Genomic DNA, 21,096 nt, shown 5'->3' with positions numbered 1-21,096 from the left:
TGACTGCCCTAGCACCTAAAAACAGGTGGGGATGACTGCTGGATACACTTGAATGGAGGTAAATGAAAGCTTGTATTTCTTTAAAGAGACATTTAGGCAGTTTTTATACATGAACATATAATACATATATTTAGGCTACATATACAAGTATATATATTCCAGGATAGGTAGAATTGCAATATATTACAAAAGTAATTGCCACACTATCACTCTGATGGAGCATTTCTTGCTCTTTGCATCAAATTTCTGCTATTGCAGGTGAGGTGTTTCTGTGACAAGTCTGCGGCACAGACATAGCATCAAGTTGTCAGATAGAGGGAAATGTATCGGGCTAATGTGAAAAGTTGATCAGCTGATCAGCCAAGATACAGCTAACCTGTGGGGTCCAGAACAATCTTTCAGGCTCTTCTGTGCACTCTATGTACATCCTGGGTTCATCTCGGGATGAGACTGTGTACCATGACTCACCTGTACCCTTTTCTCTATTAGAACAAAACAGGAATGTGGGCAGAGAGGAAGCCACAGTACGATTCAGGAACTAGGGCTGGGAGGCATATCATAGTATGTTTCAATACAGTGCAGGGAACATGAGTACAAGTGCCAGAAATGCCAGGTCTAAACTGGCACTAATAGACTTTTCTGACTAAAGTCATGCCTGGGATTCCTGGTGATTTTGTGACTTAAGGAAATTGTGAGAAGATGCAAAATAACCTCAGAAACTTTGTTGTAACTCAAAGTTTTATTAGGGTGCTTATGTTGGGTTTAATAATGGAGCAGAGTTCTAATGTAGAAGTCTATCCCCAATATTTTCACGTTAGTATCTGCTGGTCCAGCCTCAGCATTTGTCATTCTGTATATTCTGAATTAGCCTAGTGCCTCCTTCATTGAATCTATGCTCAATGGTTCACGTAGGTATCTCTCAAAAATGTGCCACAGCATTAAGCACATTTGTAGATGCTAAATTATTATTTGCTTTTGTGTCTTTGAAGCTGACCAGTGGCTATAGGATTCTTTACTGCTCCTTTGATTTTCTCATCCCTGGAAAAATAAGAAATATTGGTGCTTCTTTTTATTTTAAAAACATCTTCAAGCAAAAAAATTGATTTAGAAATCCATTTTCAACAATACATGTAGTATACAGTTTGCTAGAAAAAGCAAGGCTCTATTTTCTGTCCAGAAACAAAATGTAAGGGTAGAGGTATATCTAATAGAAGAACACAAAGGAGAGGGAAGATAGGACTCGAGATGTCAGTAGGAAACAGATCTATAAATGCAAACCACAAAGATCCTGTTCTTTCTGACATCAAAATGAATGGTACTCAGTTACATTTACTGCTGCTCTTAGTGGAGCTGGTTTTTCCTGCCATGTTGAATGAGAAGGGGATCAGTAACCTCTGACATGGACTGGGAGGAAAGTCCAAACCTCTTCCCTTTTCCAGAATGGGAAAGTGCCGGCAAAGTAAGAAATTAAAATTCTCTAATTAAAGTCCTGGGAAGAATTGAGCCACCAAATTAATTAACAATTGTGATTGATGAACCTGGGAGTCTGAAGAGCTATTTATGACTCTAAATCACACACAGTGTTCTTCCTCTTATTAATATTTCATTATTGTTTTTCTTTTTTAAAAGTTACACAGACAATTCCAAGAGATATCCATTAAAAATGTCTCTTAAATATTTTATTGAGATATTAGACTGAGAAATAGATTTCTTGGCAAAGAATTAAATACTATGTCTAAGTAATAAGATTTTTTCAGAAATAGTTTCTCTGACATTTTTAATGGTTATTGCCTTTTTCATTTGATTATTGTAAGTTAGTTCCCAAAGTAAAGAAACTTTATATGTATCTTTTATCTTTTTAATGCTTATATTAAAGAGCCTTTTGTGGCTTCACAGGCAGTTTAATTCTCCTTTCCTTTCTTTGCCAAAGGAAATAGTTGGAATTTTTTTCTTTTCTTGCTTCTTCATACAGATGATCTGTTTTTGCTGTGCACACTTCTCTGAGTCAAATTTTGCATTAGAGAACTGAGATTCTTTTAGCTTGCAAAAGCACATGACAGAAGCCACCAGAAAATATTTTTTTCATAGACTGAGACTGCAGGCATAGGTCAGTAGACATATTACCACACGGTATGTGTTTTCCTCTTTATAAAATCTGGAGTTATCTGTAAGGATTTAAATGATGGCAGTAAACATAAGGGTAGTATTAAGTTTTATGCAAACTGCTTCACTTTGGTTGTGTCCATAAAACAACTTAGCTCTGAGAACTACTGTTTGTGCCTCAGCTCCCATGTAGCCAAAAACACCTTTTATTGCTAGAGATTTACACAAAATATAACGTGCTATATTCTTCAGAATTCCAGAATGTGCAATATCAGCTAATACACATCATCTTCCAAAATTCCTCGGTTACATATTCATCTTGTGAATGATGAGACCTTCCAAAGCTTAGAGATTAAATGGTTTTGCTCTCTGCTATTTCCTTCATTCTGTTAGCCACTTGAAAAATAACCTGGTTAGAACTGTAGGCAAAAATAATAAAACAACAAACAAAATTACATTCACAGGAGAGGCTGTGGAAGTCATCAGTTAAAAAAATGCTACTCATAGCTGCTTTTACAGACTGTCTGCATGCATGTAATTATGAGAATATGTAGGTGTTTTGAACACTGACAAGATAAAATGAGGCTGTCAAGTTTTCCAGTTCTGAATCTGAGAAAGGTAGGTTGGGAGTCATTAAAAGTTATTATTTTTTTCCATTTGTACATCTGACCAAACTAAGGATCTGTTGCTTTCAGCATCTTTTCCATAAGTCTTGTCTGACTCATATCCTCTCATCTGATAAGTGACACGATCCTGGTTAGTAGGTCTCTTACTTCATGGGGTCAAATCTTAAAAAGACTGCTGTGTGGCAAAACAATTACTGTGTTCTTGCTCTCATCTCTCATTATCATAAAAGTAAGATTAAAGTATGCAAAAGACACACTCTTTATGATCAAAATAATATGTGCCTGCTTTGTTACTTCTTTTTATTGATTTAGGTTTGTTATTTAAGGTTGATCTTATGCTTTTACTTTATTAATTTTTTAAATATGTCGTTAGTCTTTGCATATTATGCAGTGTGCTGTGAGCTACACCTAAAAAGCTCTACAGCCACCCTTCAGATCTTCTAAGGATGGGATGTCCAGCTCACTTGTTTTCTGTGGGCAAGGGCAGAGGTGCAATACCAAGCAAATGCAGTTCTTTGCCTCCTGGAGCAGCCTGGTTCTGCAGGAGTACCACCAGTTCCATCAGCATGAAGCCCAAGATCATAAGCCCTCCCAGGACTTACCTGGCCTCACACAGGAATTACAGTTTTGGCAATTGAGTAGAAAAGATGGGAGACTATGAAAGCCAAGGGAGGGGGATTTAGGTTTCAGGACACGTAGACGTCCCTCTCTCCTGGGTGTCAGTAGCAGTAACTGGAAAAGCTCTGGCCTGTCTGCTCCTGTTTTAACCCCTCAGGCCACTGCCAGGACATGCGTGAGTCCACACAGGAATTAGTACTACACTGTAAAAAACCCCAGGCTTCATCTAGTTGTCTTGAGTGTAAACAATATACAAACATTGTAGTAAAGGTCTAGCGTACTCAACAGCAGCTGGTAATTAACCTTGGCTGTCTTGGTAGCCGTCACTGTCTTGCCTTCAGTATTATTGGCACGAGCTGGGTATGTTGTGCTATTTTGATTGCATCTGCATAAGCTGCAGCAATACCTCCATAAGCATAAACACAGCGTGAACATATACACAAAACATGAGTAGGCGCCGTTGTCCATTTTCACCAATCAGATAAACAATATGCCCTTGTCTTATTCATATATAAGGGGAAATAAATGTTTAAGTATGGTCACATTTAAGATTTGGAGAGCTTGGCAGGCTGTCACATAATAATGTGATTTTGGAGACTGGACTTTTCCAGGGAACCCTTATTCACCATCTGTGTGGTACTTTATTTTCGGTCAAAAGTGTGTTTTCAGCTGCTCTATCAGAGCTGCTATTTTAACTGTTTCTTGATGGCAGCTTGGTCTGCCAAACTCATTAGATGTGATAACACTAACTAAGAGATAGAATAAGACAGCTAGGTAGGAAATGAAGTTATAAATATTTGCAAGCTACATATTTGTGAGTAAGAGCAATGCTGACTGCTGTGGGGTAGGCAATACACATACAATGAAGCATTCTGTTTTCCTAATGGAGCATTGCACAGATAGAAATCAAATCACCCATCCCCATTTTACTATTTTTGCACCAACCGCTCCAGGCCACTTACATTTTCACCCCTTGAGAAGAAGAATGAAACAAAACAATATGATTGCTGTTAACCAGGTCATGCCTTCATCTCTGTGTCTGTGAGAACATCAGTATCATTCTGATGCTCTGCTCAGACCTGCATGATCAAAATATTTAGTAGCATCAGAAAATACTTCTCAAATGTAAGTAGTGCTTTTATCTGAAAGAGTCCTAAAAAGCATACCAGAGGCCCAAACACCTACATACTTATTAAGTCCATGCACAGATACCATCATCACATACTGCTGTACAACATCCCCCCTTTTGTGAACATCCCCATATGAGACTGCCTCCATAATTCCCACTGTATTTGCTTTTTTCATTTAAGAGTTGCCCTAATATTCTGATTTGATCTGTTTCAGTGTCTTGCACTTGTTTTCTTTTCTTTCTAGTTGGCTTGAGCAGGGGATCTGATCCTGAGAGGGACCAAATTGTCTGTTCTTACAGTTGATTAGGTCTCATTTTAGACAAATTTGCCTTCAGGTATCTCTATGATATTGGGAACAAATTGCATTTGTTGTTTTGTGTATTGTTTTCCAGTGACATATAAGTCTTATGCCATCTGCCATCTCTTGTGGACAAACAATTGTGTTTTGTTTATTGTTACTTATTTTCATTTCACTGTTCAGTCCTCCTGTGACCTTGGAGAAAGTTTTTCCCTCCTCATTAACTGCTCCAATAAAAATACCACTCCCATAAAGAACAGTAACAATTTGCATTTTTACAAATTAATTTTCCTAAACTGACACTGCACATTTATAAAATGTGAAAACTTGACTAAATTTTGTAGAAAGGAAGATAGGGACAGGAGACATTTGCAAGCAGCTTTTTGCCACTTATGGTAGTACCTGCCAAAGTGAGAAAAACCCTGCTATAGGGCAAGTTTGTGGTGGTCACTATAATTTTTGCCTCCTTCTACCTTCTTCTGAGTGGGTGAAAAAGGGTTTTTTGATGTTTTTTTTTTTTTCTTTTTAGTTTCCTTCTTTCGCTTTTACCTGATCTTCTGGCTGATGCTTTCCCCACCCATCCAGCTGGCCCTTTGCAGCAGCAATTAGCAGCTAACCCTGACTGCCTTTGAATTTAGTGGAATTTTTGAGGCAATAATAATGATTTCCAAAACCTCAGGTATTCTGAGTAGAAAATGATAAGGAAAGTATGAGAGGAGAAAAAGTATTTGAGAAGGTGGATCATAAATCTGACTGGGCTCTGAATTCTTTTAAAGACAGGGAATGTTCTTTTTTCCTTCTTGTTCTAACAGAGAAATGACAAAGAAATGGTAGAGACCATGGTAAAAACTGCAAGGTTTATGTTGCCTAATATTGGTAGGTATGTTGCTGTCCGCCTCTTCTGTATATCTGGTCAGTCCTTGGCATATACCCATTTGGGGTTGTGCCTGGACACAAACATGGGGGTTATACACACTGTGCATACTCCACTATTTTCTGTTTCATAAATGAGATCATGTGTTATTCCAAATAGTGTTGTAACATAAGCAGATGATCATAGCATGGATGCTACTAGTTAACACAGACTCATAGAATCATAGAATAGTTTGGGTTGGCAGGGTCACCTAGTCCAACCCCCCTGCCATGGGCAGGGACATCTTCCACTAGACCAGGTTGCTTAGAGCCCCATCCAGCCTGACTCTGAGTGATTCCAGGGATGGGCCATCTACCACCTCTCTGGGTAACCTATGCCAGTGTTTCATCACCCTCATCATAAAAAAAATTCTTCCTTATATCTATTCTGAACATGTGTGTTATTTTATCAATCATACTAAAAAAGGTGCCATGTAAAGGACATCCCTACTGCTGGCTACTGAGATGAATGGGGCTATCTTGTATACACAGACTGGACAATGCGAGCTAAGCATGGCCTGGCTCCTGGCACCTGCCAAAAACAGAGGAAAAGCAGGAAACTGTTACCTCTTACACAGCACAAAAAAAGTGGATCACTTTTTACCGAAACAAATGTTATTCTAAGTAGTCTTTTCCTGCTTTTTGACATCCTCCTTGTCCACAGATCGGTGCTGGCAGGCATCTTGCAACGCACTAAATACAAACCTGTTGTTTATATTTGGTGCATCCAGGTGGTAACTTTTGCCTAGTTGATGCTGTCATTTTTCAGAGGGTGAGGGAATTCCAAAACGACACCCAGAGTGAAGGTAAGTGCAAACTCTTCTTTGACAGTGTCCCCCTGGCCAGCAGTGCTATGCTGTCTGCTCAGAGGCCTGAATAGAATGTTTGGTCTCTATCACTTGTGTTCTGTTCCACTTGGCAGAGGAGTGAGCTAAAGCACTGGCCAAGTGGGCTTCGTTTCATTCGTGGGCTTGTTTATACAAACAACATTGATAATGTCAACATGGCTTTAAGTGTTTGCTACTCGTTCTGGCTTTGAAACAACAGTTATAAAATACCGTAGCATTTTCACAAACCTGTATTTCCTCATTCATCATAAAGTGGGCATAGTGATAACATTTTAAAAACAACAGGGACACTCCTCACTAAACCATAGCAGTGTAGAAGAAAACTTGGCTAAGCGTCAAAAGTAGACTGGGGATCTCTCTGAATTTTTGAATCTATAACTAGCTCATACATTGACTATTTTTTCTGAGCTAGATATAGTTACATCACTTTTGTTCATTCATTCCAGAATGCAAAAAATACCAGCCCAAAGAGGGCTGTGGGTAGGGGAAATTTATCTTATCAATTGCAAGAGTTTGTGGGAAAAAGTGCTATTGAATTGCAAGATATTATTAATATTTAATTATTATCTGTGAAAAGTGTCAAGATATAATCAACTTAGGCCTCTGTTGATAGATGCTGTCTTTATGTTTTCACAGGAAAATAACATCTACATACTTATTTTCATGACCTTGACCTTGGTTGTTTGTTACATGTATAATAGTGCAGTAAAACAGTCTTCACCCAGCAAGGTAGGGAAACATTCTATAAATTTAAGCACAGCATGCAACACTGAAATTGGTTATCCCGATTTTTTTTTCCCATTATCAAACTGAAGCAGGACCCTAGGAAGAATTCATAATACACTTTTTTTTGTTGCTTGAAAGTTTTGAATGTTTAACATTTTTGCAGTCATTTAATGTGCTTTGCCTTACAGCAGTTGTACACATATGTCACAAAACATATCGAGCATCCTGATCAATTTTGTGAATCAACAGCACAAATTAAACCAAAACATAATGTTCCTTGAATAAAGCTAAGTCAGTTAAATGCAGGTTTCAAGAGTGGTCAAAACTGCCAGTTCCTTTTCCTTATTCTTTCTGATTAATATCCTAGAGTTTTGGTATAAGTAGAAAAAAACCCACCAACAAAACAAAAAGAGGATATTCCTTTTTGGTTTTTGGCGAAAACACCTTGTCAATTTAAAATTGTTGTTTAAGTGTCACCAGGCTATTTAAACGCGACATTCTGAGGCAGAGTCTGATTAACAGGTGCTGTGGGAAATTTTAGGTAAGCATGTATGTTTTGCATAAATTCTTACTGTCTAATGTGTATTTGTACGAGCAGGAACATGATGAGCTAGTAGAAAATCTGTAAAATAACTTGATAACTTTAATTTAATTTTTTCATCCAACAAAACTATAGAGATTCTAACAAACTTTTCAAAAAGGTAGATTTTTAGGTGGACAGTGATTTAATGGATGCATTCACCTGAACTGAGCAGGCACTGCTCTAGGTATGTTAATTTTCTCATGTGTCTGTGAAAATGAGGTGTTACAATGTGGCCTTTGTCACACTCAATATAAGCCAGTGTAAATACTTAATTTCTGTAGTAGAATGAGTATCCAGAACTTCTTCTTCCACACTAACGTAGTTTGTAACCCTCCAATATTCAGAATTTAGTCTTTGAGCACAGTTGCCAATGAGTGTTTTAATAAATCAAAAAGAAATGACAGCCTATACTTCTGTACAGTACTCTGAAGGGGAGTCTACAGACTCTTTATACAGAAGTGTAAATCACTCCAATCCTTCTCTAGGTTGTTACCAGAAGAAGTCAATAAAACAGTGAGAACAGTTGTTGGACAGAGGTGGTGATGGCACCTGTGAGCCAGGCAAACATGGTCCGGAGGCATCTGAGGGGTGTCCTACTCTTGTAAGAAGGAACCTGGTGGTGGGGACAAGCACAGCGCAGAGGGGAAGGTGCAATGTCTTCCTTTTATTTGCTATTTAACTGACCCTCAGGGAGTGCAGCTATCTAAGGGACTGCAGGCAGGGACCTGGCAGATGGCATGGCAGCTCACATGGCTGGGCACGTACAGGGGGTCTGGGGCATGTTTGGGCTGCTCCTCACTGTTGGAGCTTACCGTTTCCTCAGCAGTGAGGGAACTGCTTCTACATCTTCTTGGTCTTCTGGGAACTTTGGAGAAAATCTGGGAAGAGTTCTAAGAACTTCGGGGTGTTCAGAGGAGGCTGCTGAGATGGTGGGGCAGGAGCACCTGCCCCGTGAGGAGACACTGGGGGAGCTGGGCTTGGTCAGCCTGGGACAGAGATATCTTTGGTGACACCTAACAACAGCCTGACAATAACAAAGGAGAAGTTACCAAAATGACAGAGCCAGCCTCTTTACTGATATGCAAAGTGGGGGAACAAGAGACAATGTTCTTAACGAAGACAGGAGAGGTACAGACTGGGCATAAAGAAAACCCTTCACAAATGAGAATAGCACAGTCCGCCCAGTGAGGTTGTGCAGTCTGCATTCTTGAACATTTTCAAGACCTGACTAGAAAAAGCCCTGAGCAACCTAGTTCAAATGCAGTGTTAAACCAGCTTTGAGCACCATGTTAGACTAGAGACCTCCTAAGGCCCTTTCCAACTTGAATTATCCTATGGTCCTAAGAGCAAGTCTCTTCTGAGATATCACAATACTGTTACAATTATTTATGTATGCATGCACATAGTCATATTTCACATGAGACAGTACCACACCTAGTGTCTTCCTGGCCTAAAATCTGGGTGGGTGCGGGGCAGAGGGCAGGCTGAGAACAAGAGTGGCTTTGCAGCTGGAAGTGGCAGTAGGTTCAAAAGGATGAAGCTGACAAAAGATTTATTTTCCATTCAGAACAACACAATTTCAGACATACAGGTGCTCAAGTAGTATAATAGATGTAACAGAAATCTGAAAAAAAGAGTACGCTGAAGAGACAGAGCACAATTACGCTGGCTCAGACCATGCCCTGTCATCCGAGCTGCAGACGGACATCAGCAAGCTCAGCCTTGCACCGTTTGGAAAGAATTTTGATTTCCCTCTCAAAGAGCTGGAGCTGTTGTCATACACAGGATTCTGGGCTCGATGAACAGGTAATCTGCTCTCTGAGGCAATTACTGTGTTCCTGAGGCACTGAATGAGGTCTCAGGGACCCAGAGCAATATATTTCAGTAAATATAAATGATGTTGCTAGACCATGCCATTCTTATACTGTCTCAGCATGTTGGGATCAGCAGCTACTATTATAGTGAGTAGTAAACAACAAAGAAAGTTTTAAAAATGTACAAACATGCCTCACAATCACATAAATTGCATTGGTCGAATTTTCCTTTCATTTAAACTAGCTTAATCTATTTGACTTCTTGAAGCGAGCCCAGTTTGCATTCATGGTTTAGCCTTGGGTTTCCACATACTCACCCTGTGCCTTGCCCAACTCTCTCCAAACCTGGCCACATTTCTAATATCCTTACACCCTCCCTATGACCTCCCTACTGCTGTTCTTGATGGAGACTCCTTCTTTTTTTTTCCAGGTCACTTCTCAAAACTACCGTTTTCCATGATGCCTTTTCACAAACCAAAAAAACTTAATAAACTTGGAAGAAACTGCACGCATTGTTTGAATACTATGCCTTTGATCGGTAGACCTTGTGCTTTAGTAGCCTTCTGGGAGCTTAAACACACTAACATGTTGACAGCATTCAGTAAATAATTCAGTTGGAAAGCTTCCAATTAATTTACTCAGTGAAATATCAGCCTTGCATTACAATCAATTTAGATTTGGTTAGGAGAAAATAGACCACATATTAGTAATTTTCTGACATCAGATGATATTATTTTACTCCAGTCTCTAAATGTCATACTTCAACTATGGCCTTGTATTTTTTTAAACCTATATGTGAAGGACTGCACACTATGTGCTTATGGAAGGATTAAGATGGGAAAGTTTTAGTGTGCAAAAAGAACCTTTATATTGAATTCTGATTAGAAAGAACATTTACGTTACTTGTGAAGTTACTCCAACTCATTTGTTACATAAAAGCTATCTTGATAGAGTGTAAACAAGACATAGAACACTGAAAAAAACAACTTCTGTTTGTTTTCTTGTTTATAGGAGTACATGTAAAACTACTCTTAGATTTCAGGTGGACATTTTCATTATTAACATGTCTTCTATAAACAAATTAATGCTAGTGATAAAATTACAGGGTTTTTTCACTTGAAAATGAGTAAATAATCTTCATTGAGCATGATTCAAATTTCCTAGTACTATGTAATCTACTGGCACACTATCTTGTACTAAAGAATCCTGCTTGTCTAACCTTGATTTAATTGTGCTCTGTGCATAAGCAGTGACCTCACTTGGGTCATGAATCGCTGAATCAATGGAGCAAAAAGTACCACGTTTGACCTTGCCATTAATGGCAAAGCCTTAAAGAGTGCCGTATTATGTTCTTCTATGTAATAGGTATATTTTCCTGACAACATTAGGTAGTTTTCATTGAAAAAAAAAATTTTAAAAAAGACAACTGATATTCTGAATGCTGCCCTCTCCCTCCCCTTTAACCCAGCAGGCTGTCACTGAAAAAGTTCAGTTCAACTAATTACAAGCTAGGATTTATAATATTAGCAAATTTTTGCTGGAGTTTTGATTGCAAAATCGCACAAAATAGGAACTGTATTAAACCCGCAAGATAGTGGTCTTATAGCATATTTGAAATTTTAGTTAAAATTTTTAGTCCATTCAACAGTTTTATTGTAGTGGGATTATACAGGCATTTAATGTGACTGTAAGATCCAGCCAGCTGACAATGAGAAAACTAGGGAATGTTGCTGCTGCTGCGTTTATCCCTTCAGAAATAAAATTGTACTTTCACGAATAATATACCTTACTTACACTTAGAATGCCACTTGACCTGCATCACTGGCTTTCCTGTGGCATACCATGGGGCCCATGTCATCATTTTTATTTGCTTGCTTTTTTACAGTTCACAGTACTGAATAATAATGTGAGAGTGGTTGCTTTGTATAATCTGATCCCGAGAGCATGTCACATGCCTTGGGATATGGCATGAGAGCACACTGAAGTGTCTGATGTGTTTGGATAAGGCTAGAGGACATTGTAGGGGCAGCCAGTGCCAAATCTGGAGCAGCCTGGTTTACGCTATTGATAGGGAACACCTGTCAGAGAGAAGCGCCCCTAAAACCACCCTGGATTTTGCACTGTAGGGAGCTAGGGTTCACCCTAGAAGACATCCCATGGTGTGCACAGTCAGGAGATCCAACCAGCTCCAGACACCAGCATGGGAGTTAAGTTATCGATGGTGTACCTGCACCTAACATCCATCCTGCATCATGCTGTGGTACATTTTGCTTCATTTACCGGAGTCAGATGCAGAGCTGAAAGTAATAAACCACAGTGTGTTGTTATTGGTTTGTGTTTATCTCATTACTTCAAACTGTGTTTGTTATTTTGTTTTTGGACAACCCAACAGTGTGTTTGGGAGCTGTGAGGACATTCAGGCTGATGTGACAGTGAAGCAGCTTGTGGGAAGACACACCGTGTAAACACACCATTTGCTATCAAATTTGCAGTTGAACAAAATGAATTCCCCTCCTGATTGTGAGTGGAGATGTTTTTGTTTGACAGGACACAGAGAACGGAACTGTGTTTTTCTGCATTTCCATTTTGCAGGTGGACAATGTTGGTGTCAAGTGACCCCCAAGTGGATACCTGACTGAGCAGCTTCAGAGACCTTTGATTCTTAAGCTGAAGCCCAGTGGGAAAAGTAGATTTACAGGCTTTCAGTCATGGAGGGAATTCAAAAAGATCTCTCTTTCCTCTTGCAAGATTTTGGTCTGTAGGCACAGTCCTCCACAAACATATCAAACAGCAAAGGTCTCTGCTCTGGTTATCCCATGGGCTTCCTGTGTGTCATGACTTGAACAAAGATTTTACAGTAGTATTCTCCCAAGTCAAACTGTAATGATTTCTCCTAATCTTTGCTCCCTTGTCACCTCATTGTTTCTTGTACCAGTCCACTCGGCTGTATTTATCAGCTAAAGTAGTTACGTTAAAATATTTGAACCAAAATGGTGATAGAATAGCTCTCCGACTATCATTCCTGATTTTTAGCAAGAATGAGATGCCATGTTCTTTGATTATGGTCTGCTTGCAGGACTTGGATGGCACTCCAGTGAGCAGCCCATCTGAGACAAGGTGCTATCTCTGAACAACTTTTTTGTGCCATGGCAACAGAATGCATAGTTCTGACCAAATTAAAACCTTACTGAGATGAAAATGTACTCCTGAGAGGCAAGAAACAAGAAAGGTTTTCTTCCTCCCTTTATTATTCCAGAGTATTAGCTGTTACAAAGCCTTCTTTGTAAGCATAATACCCCCAGTCCCTCTCTATTCCATCTTATCACTTTGGAAGAGAAGAAATGAGTAGAATTTTTCTCTAGTAGTTATGGAGAATGGTTCTATTTTGAGGATTTTCACTGCCTTGTAGAGGTCATGCTGGCATTTCTAAGAGCTACTTCAGACTTCTCCAAAATTTTTTTCATTATGTTGTTTTCTGTTGGGGACTATAATTCTTTAAGCTAAAAACAGGCTGACATTAGTGCTCAAGAAATAAAATCATGGGCACAAAATTTGTATTCTTACAGTAGCTCCCTGAACAGCAGAGTGCTCCACTGTTATCATCTGAAATGTCATTTAAGAGAAGTTTACTGTCATTCAGTTCAACTTCCGCAAATGTAGCTGTCTTTACTGTAATTTTGTTGTGAAGTTCTTGTTAGGTTTACTGTAATTATCACTTACTACTTGCATTACTAAAACAGCAGTGTTGATAATGGCATTTTTACACTGAGCTATACGTAGTAATTGGGCAATTGTGCTGTGTAGATGAAACATTAAAGTCACTGGAAACTTTCCTTTTGAGATGAGTTCAGAAATGAAACTTCAGAAATTACTAAAAGCATCATTAAAAATTTACAGACAGTCTGGAACCCTAACATTACTTTCTACAAAGAGACCAAGTCATTTTCTCTTATCTTCAGCCTCTCTTTTTATCTAAGAGAATCTGTTAGTTCATCTGTGCTGTCAGGTAAGTAGAAAGTTAAAGCTTCAGGACTGAACAGGATTGAGCAACACTGTGTAGGTTACAGTTGCTGATATATATTTCAGAAGGACCAGAAGGCAGGAGCAGAGGGACTTTTTCAGGTCATCCAGTGATCACAAGCACTTAATGATGACAACCTAATAGGTCATACAATTTAATGCTATTGATAGATACATCAAATTCCCTCTTTGGTTTAGTTATGCTAGTGTTAAAAAGGTTTACAGCATCCCACTTACAGCACCTCTATGTTTATTTCCAATTTCCACCAATGACAGCAAATATACATCAATCCAGTTATAGTTTCATTCTTTATATACTAACTATATCTAAGCTATATGAAGATATATATCTAAAGTATATATTTCTCTTTCAAGAATTTATGTAGGTAGCATCCTCTTGAATGAACTTTAATCTTACTGTCTCTTCTGACATGTTCCACAAGCCTATTACTCTTTCTGTAAATAACTACTTCTGTGCATTTTGAATGGGAGTCCTGCTAGCTTCCTTGATGCCCTCCTTATTCCTGTACTGCAAGAAAAAAATGATCAGTGAATCTCTATCCCGCTTCCACGACACTCATTGCTTAACAGACATCTATCACAGACCTCTCTTCCCAGGTCACGTTTTTCTCAGTTTTAGTAATCCTTACCCAGTCGTATTATCTATATTGCTCCTTTTTCCCCCTTATTGGCCTGACAAAAACTTTGAATGGTGAATTCCTGCATTCCAGGTTTCTTACAGGTGCTTCTTACCACCTTCTGATAATTTCAGTATTTGCATTTATGTATTTTGATTTAATCTGTTCATAAAAAAAAGCAGTCAATACTACATATGGGTGGGGGTTTTTTTACCACCAATTAAACATGGGGTAAACAATAAACCTAAGTGAAAACAATCCATAAAACTCAAAATCCAGACATTCTCATATGCCCATCTCCATTCCAAAATACCAGTCCATTCCTGTGTACTTTCCCTATGATCTTCAGAAGATACAAGGAATAATAGCTACTAAGACCAATAAATTCAGAGGCTGTCAAACTCAATAGAAAATCAATTCCACAGCTATTGCCATGGCACTCTCAATTTCCAAAGCTGCCATTTAGCTAAACGAATATAAGGGAGAAAGTGGAGGATCCATTCCAAGAGATTTTCTGACCCAAACCCTGCCCTTACACCCAGAAGTGTAATTTCAGTGTCAGTGAATATGCTGTCCCTTTTGTGAACTAGAAATCAGCATTAAGAATCGTTATCAGGGAGTGCTGAATGCTGGAATACAACAGGGGAAAGACCTATTTCTTACTTGTCCTTTGTTATTTCAGAACTGAATCCAAGTTTTTGAGCAAGTGACCCCCCTTGGAACAGCCAGCAGCTGATAAGTTGCAGGATCCACGTCCTGGCATAATTTCCCGTGGCTTTTGCAGAAGCTGAGTTTTAGCTCTGCATCCGACGTGCAACCTTGCGTTGCCTGAACTCTAGCCTACTCTGCAGAGGCTAAATAAAGAACTTGGAAAACAACGGGTGATTCAACATCAGTTTCCACAGGCTTGTTTATACTCCAGATTCACCGGCTGGAGGGTGGGTTTAATGTGTGGTTGTAAAAGTCACATCCTGGCCCAGGGCTGTCCTTTGGCATTTGCACTGCAGCAGAGCTGTTACAGCACTATATGACTGAAAACGTCCTTGACCTCTGGGACTTACAGCATACTGAAGTGTGCTTTTTAATCTCATTTGATTAGTCTTTTTAGATAATGTCTTTATTCTCCCCTCCTTTTCTTAGAAAGGAGAATTTAGTGTGATAATTTAAGTACTGCGCCTGTGAACTCTGTATTATGGGAAAACATAGGCATTGCCAACAGGCAACAACAGAAAATCAGAAAAGAAATGATATGGCAAAGAAAACCAACAGCACAGAGTTATGCATTTTTGCTTTTTATTTGTGCCTCTTCCAAAAATTTTCCTTAGTCCTGTCACACAAGACTTACCCCCATGGCTTTAAGGAAGCAGCATGCATTTCACTGATGAACCACTAGTGACAGTGATGTTGCAGACACATAACATTGTTGTCGTTAATAGATTATGATTAGCAGTGATAGTAATATTACTAGCAATAATTATGGACATATTTGGCCCTGTAAAACCATGAAATGGCACAGGACCTAAACCAGCACGAATTTTATTACTTATGCCTGTACTTAGAAGGTTTTTTGTTGCCTGAACATCAAAGTGTTTTGTGTCTGGCCCTGAAGAAGAATTCCATGTTCAGGAGAAAACTAACTCTGTGTTCAGTGTCAAAAGACGAGGGAGGTGCCTTGGAGAAGCTATCCAAAAAAGTTGCACCACTGAAGTGTCTGCTATGGTTGATGTTGCTGGGTGTAAATCTACCTGATGCAAAATACAGTAATATGGGGGAAAATCTTGGCTGCTTCTTCATATTAGAATAAACCAACAAAACAGGCACTTGAATGCATTTGAGATAAAGTGGCACTCAGCACAGAATATACAAGATTAACTAGTCATAATAACATTACATTTTTCTTCTCTGTTTTCAAATTCTTTTTTTTCTTTTTCATACGAATGTTTTCTCTAAACATTAAAATTTTATCACAATTAAATTATGCTCTGTTAATTTCATCTCCTTGCCATGGTGATGGTGAAAGAACCATTTTGTCCAAAAGAGCATCTACTCAAATTAACAATGATTGGGCAGAAAGAATTAGTATATGACTACTTTCCTCTAAATTAACCATTAAATTTAATTAGGGTTGATTAAATCATCACCTCCTGTTTAGAATGAGTTTGCTTTTAAAACCTGCAAGGATTACCACTTGTGAGAGCAACTGGCAGCACCTGTAAGGATTACATGCAGTATATTAGATAATTGTAATAATATCCAAATAGCAAGTAGGTCTTTGGGAAAAGTCTGTTCTGGGTTTGTACAGTATCCAACAAGGAAAGTCTTATTCTATCTGAGAGGTCTAGGCATTACTGTAATAAAATTACATGTAATATATTTTATATATTAATTATATGTATTTTAATAAAATAAAATTTAGTCAATGTTGCAATATTTTAACATATCCATATTGGAGTGAGAAAGTACAAAGGTAGTATGCACCAATACTATTTTCCTTGGGAAATGCTGCATAACTGTAAATGTATGCTCACCTGCCTTGGTACCAGTGAGATTCAATGACATAATGCAGTTTTTCTTTTCCTGTAATATAAACCTACATCTTTAAAGCAGAGTATATTAAAAGATAATATACAGGATTTTTTCCTCTCTATCTTTGTACCCTTTCATCATCTTTTCATTCGGAAGAAAAGTGAAAAACAGAAGTTGTTTTATACCTTGAGGCTGTGGAGTTTCTGGCACAGTACAGACTGCCAGTCAGTTTTTTCAGTAGACAACCGCTTCAATTATAACATGTAGTAAATTCCAGAATTACGAATATCACCATCCTGTTTTGCTTGTAACTGCCAATGCCAGTCTAGCAAGGCTGTTTGTCAGGACTGCAGGGTCCATCAGGACTGTAGTATGGTTACAGCTTTATGCAGCAGGGTGACAGTGATCCTTCACTGAATCCTTAGTTGGGTAGCTTAGCTATATAAAGTATTGATTGCTGCTTATATGACTTCTAGCATTTTATGTGTGTACTGTAGGCTTCGAAGATCTTGGCCAAATTAGATTAATTTCTGCCCATCTGTCCTTATCGTACTCGGAAATCTGTGGGTTTGCCATTTTCTCTTTGTGACAAAAAACTGTGAACTAGATCTGCATCTCTTCTGAACCATTCAACTGAATAAAATAAAGCATCACTGACATGTTCCAGCAGTCTACAGTGGCAGCATTTACTACATCATCTGCTGGGAATCATTATCCAAATCAAAACCATATATTCATAGTGCAGCTGATCTTCTAGATATGAAACCCGTATACACTAATGATTATTTTTGTTCTGCATGACAGCTTGTAGCAAAAACACTGAGGTATATAAATGGTTGCTCTTTAACAAATCACTTGACAACCCCACCCCCCTGTGATTTTTAACTACAGATTTGTGCATGAAATAGAATATTCTTCCGTGATTTGTGCAGGCTTCTTATTGATTCTGTGCAGGTGTGAATATTGGGATGACGTTTTTTGCTATAAGGTGTAAGAACAATCATATTTCTGGGTAAAAGAATAGGAACATAGAGTGTGTATATGAGAAAGCTTGAAACTTGCAAAAATATTTGCTTTTTCATTGAAAGTTTAAATAATGTCTACCTTGTGCTTCAGGGTTACAGAAAATATTTGACAACTATGGACACAAATGATAGACTATATGCTTGGTAGAAAAGTTGGGAATCAGTCCTTCTGAAGGCATGGTCTTTGTGGAAATGCCTTCCTCACTGCAGATGGACACTGCTCTCCATGCTGTGCTGCCTGTTCCCTGCCAACCCTAGAACCATGTGGAGGGTTCAATTAAAATATTTTACAAAAGAATATAGAATTAAAACCAAAAATATTGATATCTCTGTTCTTCCCTGGATTAGGTCAAGATGAAGGGAATAGCTTCTCCTTGATTATTATCTATCAGTCTATGCAAGACTAAAGTCTATCCTCAAAGATATTTTCATTTCATATTCCAGTTACCAACATTCCAAGCCTATCAGCCAAATCTGAGCCAGGATTCGAAACCAAAAACAAGGTCTTTTTTTTCTTATTCTTTTAATTATTCAAGAGGAGATTGACAAAAAACTGATTACGTATACTTTCTATATGAAATACATTCTGAATTCCCAAGTAATATTACAAAATAACAATACTTTGTTGATGATGTTGAAATGTATGTATCAGTAACAATCACTTCCCTAAGGCATATTTTAACTACAAATCCAGCTGAATACCACCACCAGTAAATTTGCAACATTCAGCTGAAATATCAGGCAGACGACTGTTTGTTCATACAATTACTGAAAGTAAATAATCCAATCTACAGAGAAAGCCAAAGGCCAAAGATAAGAGAAAATTACGTCTACTTGTCCACCTGTTCTGATGCAGACCTGCAGCTTCGGTGGCTGAATGTTGTTCACACCATCAGTTTTACAATTTCTCTCCTTAGCTATTTCTTGGACTTTTAATTGCATGTGTTCTGGAATTAGATTACAAGCACAGGTCCCCTTTTCCTTTTCCTCCCTCCCCATCTCAGGCCCTTGTTCATATCTGAGTATTACCAGGGTTATATATAACGAAATGTTCATCCTTGAAGAGGATTTAAGGTATTTTCACTCCTGTTTTGCCACCTGCAGCTGGGTTGTGTGATGAGATCACTCTGCCTCACAGTGACGAGCACAAAGAAGTAAATAAGTCAGAAGCCCAATTATTTTTTCATACTTTCCTGTCCATCAAAAGAGTCTCCTGTAAGACGCAGTCAGTACAATTGTTGCTGCCAGGTGTTTTTAGTGACTTATTTTAGACATATAGCCTCTTTTCTTTGATGACATTTTCCATGCCCAGAATATGTAAGATTAGGATGATTCATCAAAAGTTTAAAAGTGTTTTTTGAATGTAATTTGATAGAGGCCACTAGTATTTGCTAAAGGCTGTACAAGGCAGAGAATAAAGACAGGTCCTGGCTGAAAAAGCTAAGTTTACAAGTCAGAGTGTAGTATCTCAGAAAAGCCTGGAAACCCAATTTTAATTTCATAAATCAACTGCCCAACTGCAATGCCTTAGAAACCTGAAGTGAGGATGGAGTTACACCGCAAACATATGTAAAGATAAAGTTAACCTGTTCAAATGTGAATCACAGGCAGTTTTATCTGCTGCTGAAACTGCAGTCTTGCTATGGCTGAAGGAGAGTAACGAGTGCTTTTAGGGCACAAGTCCTCTCATCCTAATGATGATCCTTGCAGACAAAGTGTGGGAAGGGACACAAATGTGTAGGGCAATGAGATGATTTGCCCAATTCATGCAGGACATTAGAGCCAAAGCCTGAAGGAAAACCAAGCTTTGCCTACTTTCTGTTTAAACTCAGCAGATTCCACATGCATCACTTGTTTCTCCTTTCTTGCAAGTGTTATTTAAGAGGGGGCTGGTGATGGATGGTGAATTGAATCAGACCATGGCCATGATTAATTTCTTATTCTCCATATTGCAAGAATCTTGACCTATAGATGTAAAGACATACTCCTCTTGCTATTTTTCATTTTCACTTTGGATTCTAGAAGAGATTTTATGTAAGTCTGTACAAAGCAGAAATGTATATAATCTTAACAGTATTTGGTTATCATTTTCTATACTATTCCATTTGCATTTTTTCCCTTTGGCTAATCTTCTCTTATGCTTGCCCTGGAATAGGCAACTGTCCAGTATAATTTCACCATTAAAAGCCTCCCCTTTATGGTTTACATTGCCTCCCAGTGAAGAAAATGCAAATCTTTATAATGCCTTTGAGAAGAACCTTTACATATTTTCTCTTCAGGTTATTTGATACTTTATTTTAAATTGTTTGCCTTCAGATATACAATTAAGTTTATATACCTGAAGGTTTACTGTTTGAAATAATGATTGTATCCAATTGCAATTGGATATATTTAATTTCCTATATCTTTAAACAGTATTTAACTGAATTATCTTGTGTACTTAGTTTCCATGAAAGAGTTATAACCCCAATATTCTTTAAAAAACACATCCTAATTTGATCTGTAGCCATCTCCTAATTCCACACACCAAATAAAAGTAAAATATTTGTCTTTAAGTGGAATGTTGAAAATGTACAGTTGGGCAGATGAACCAGAAAAAATGTACTCTATAATTTGCTACTTTGTAGTTTAAGTCCCAGTGAGGGATGGAATTAGGTCAGTAGTAAAGTTTGTGTTGAAGATTATTTTAATTACAATTTATGTTGTTTTAAATAAGGAATTGTTTTGAAAAACACTCTGTAAGGATGTGAAATTGTCTGTCCTAAAATGGCTTATATCGGTTTGCTTATCAAATACCCAGTAATGGTTTTAACACTATGTTATTTTTGCCTTTCATCCTTACAAGTACTTGCTAAAACCTCTGTGTTCTGCTTTTTTTATTGGTTTGTCACTGTCCGAAGGTAACAGAACACTTTAAGCCTTACAATCATACACAGGTATTTGGGAGAGGGAGACTACATGGCATGGGTTGGAGGAAGAGTACAAAGAAAAGGGAAGGTAGGAATGACAGAACAGTTTGGATTGGAAGGGACCTTCACAGAAGGGTCCTCGCCTGGTTTTGCAACTCTATAAGGTACAGGTCCCTGTAGAGATCACCCAGGCACCGGCCACTGTAGACAGGCAATGGAAAAATATTTATTTATCTGCAGTCCTGTCCGTGCTTGCCCCAGTGTGAGAAACACTGAGGACTGATCAGGCATTTGGACAGCAGGCAGAGAGCGTGAGCCCA

This window comes from Falco naumanni, chromosome 2, assembly GCF_017639655.2.
Source record: "Falco naumanni isolate bFalNau1 chromosome 2, bFalNau1.pat, whole genome shotgun sequence".
In the NCBI taxonomy this organism is placed as follows: Eukaryota; Metazoa; Chordata; class Aves; order Falconiformes; family Falconidae; genus Falco; species Falco naumanni.
Note: the sequence above shows the minus strand (reverse complement) of the source record.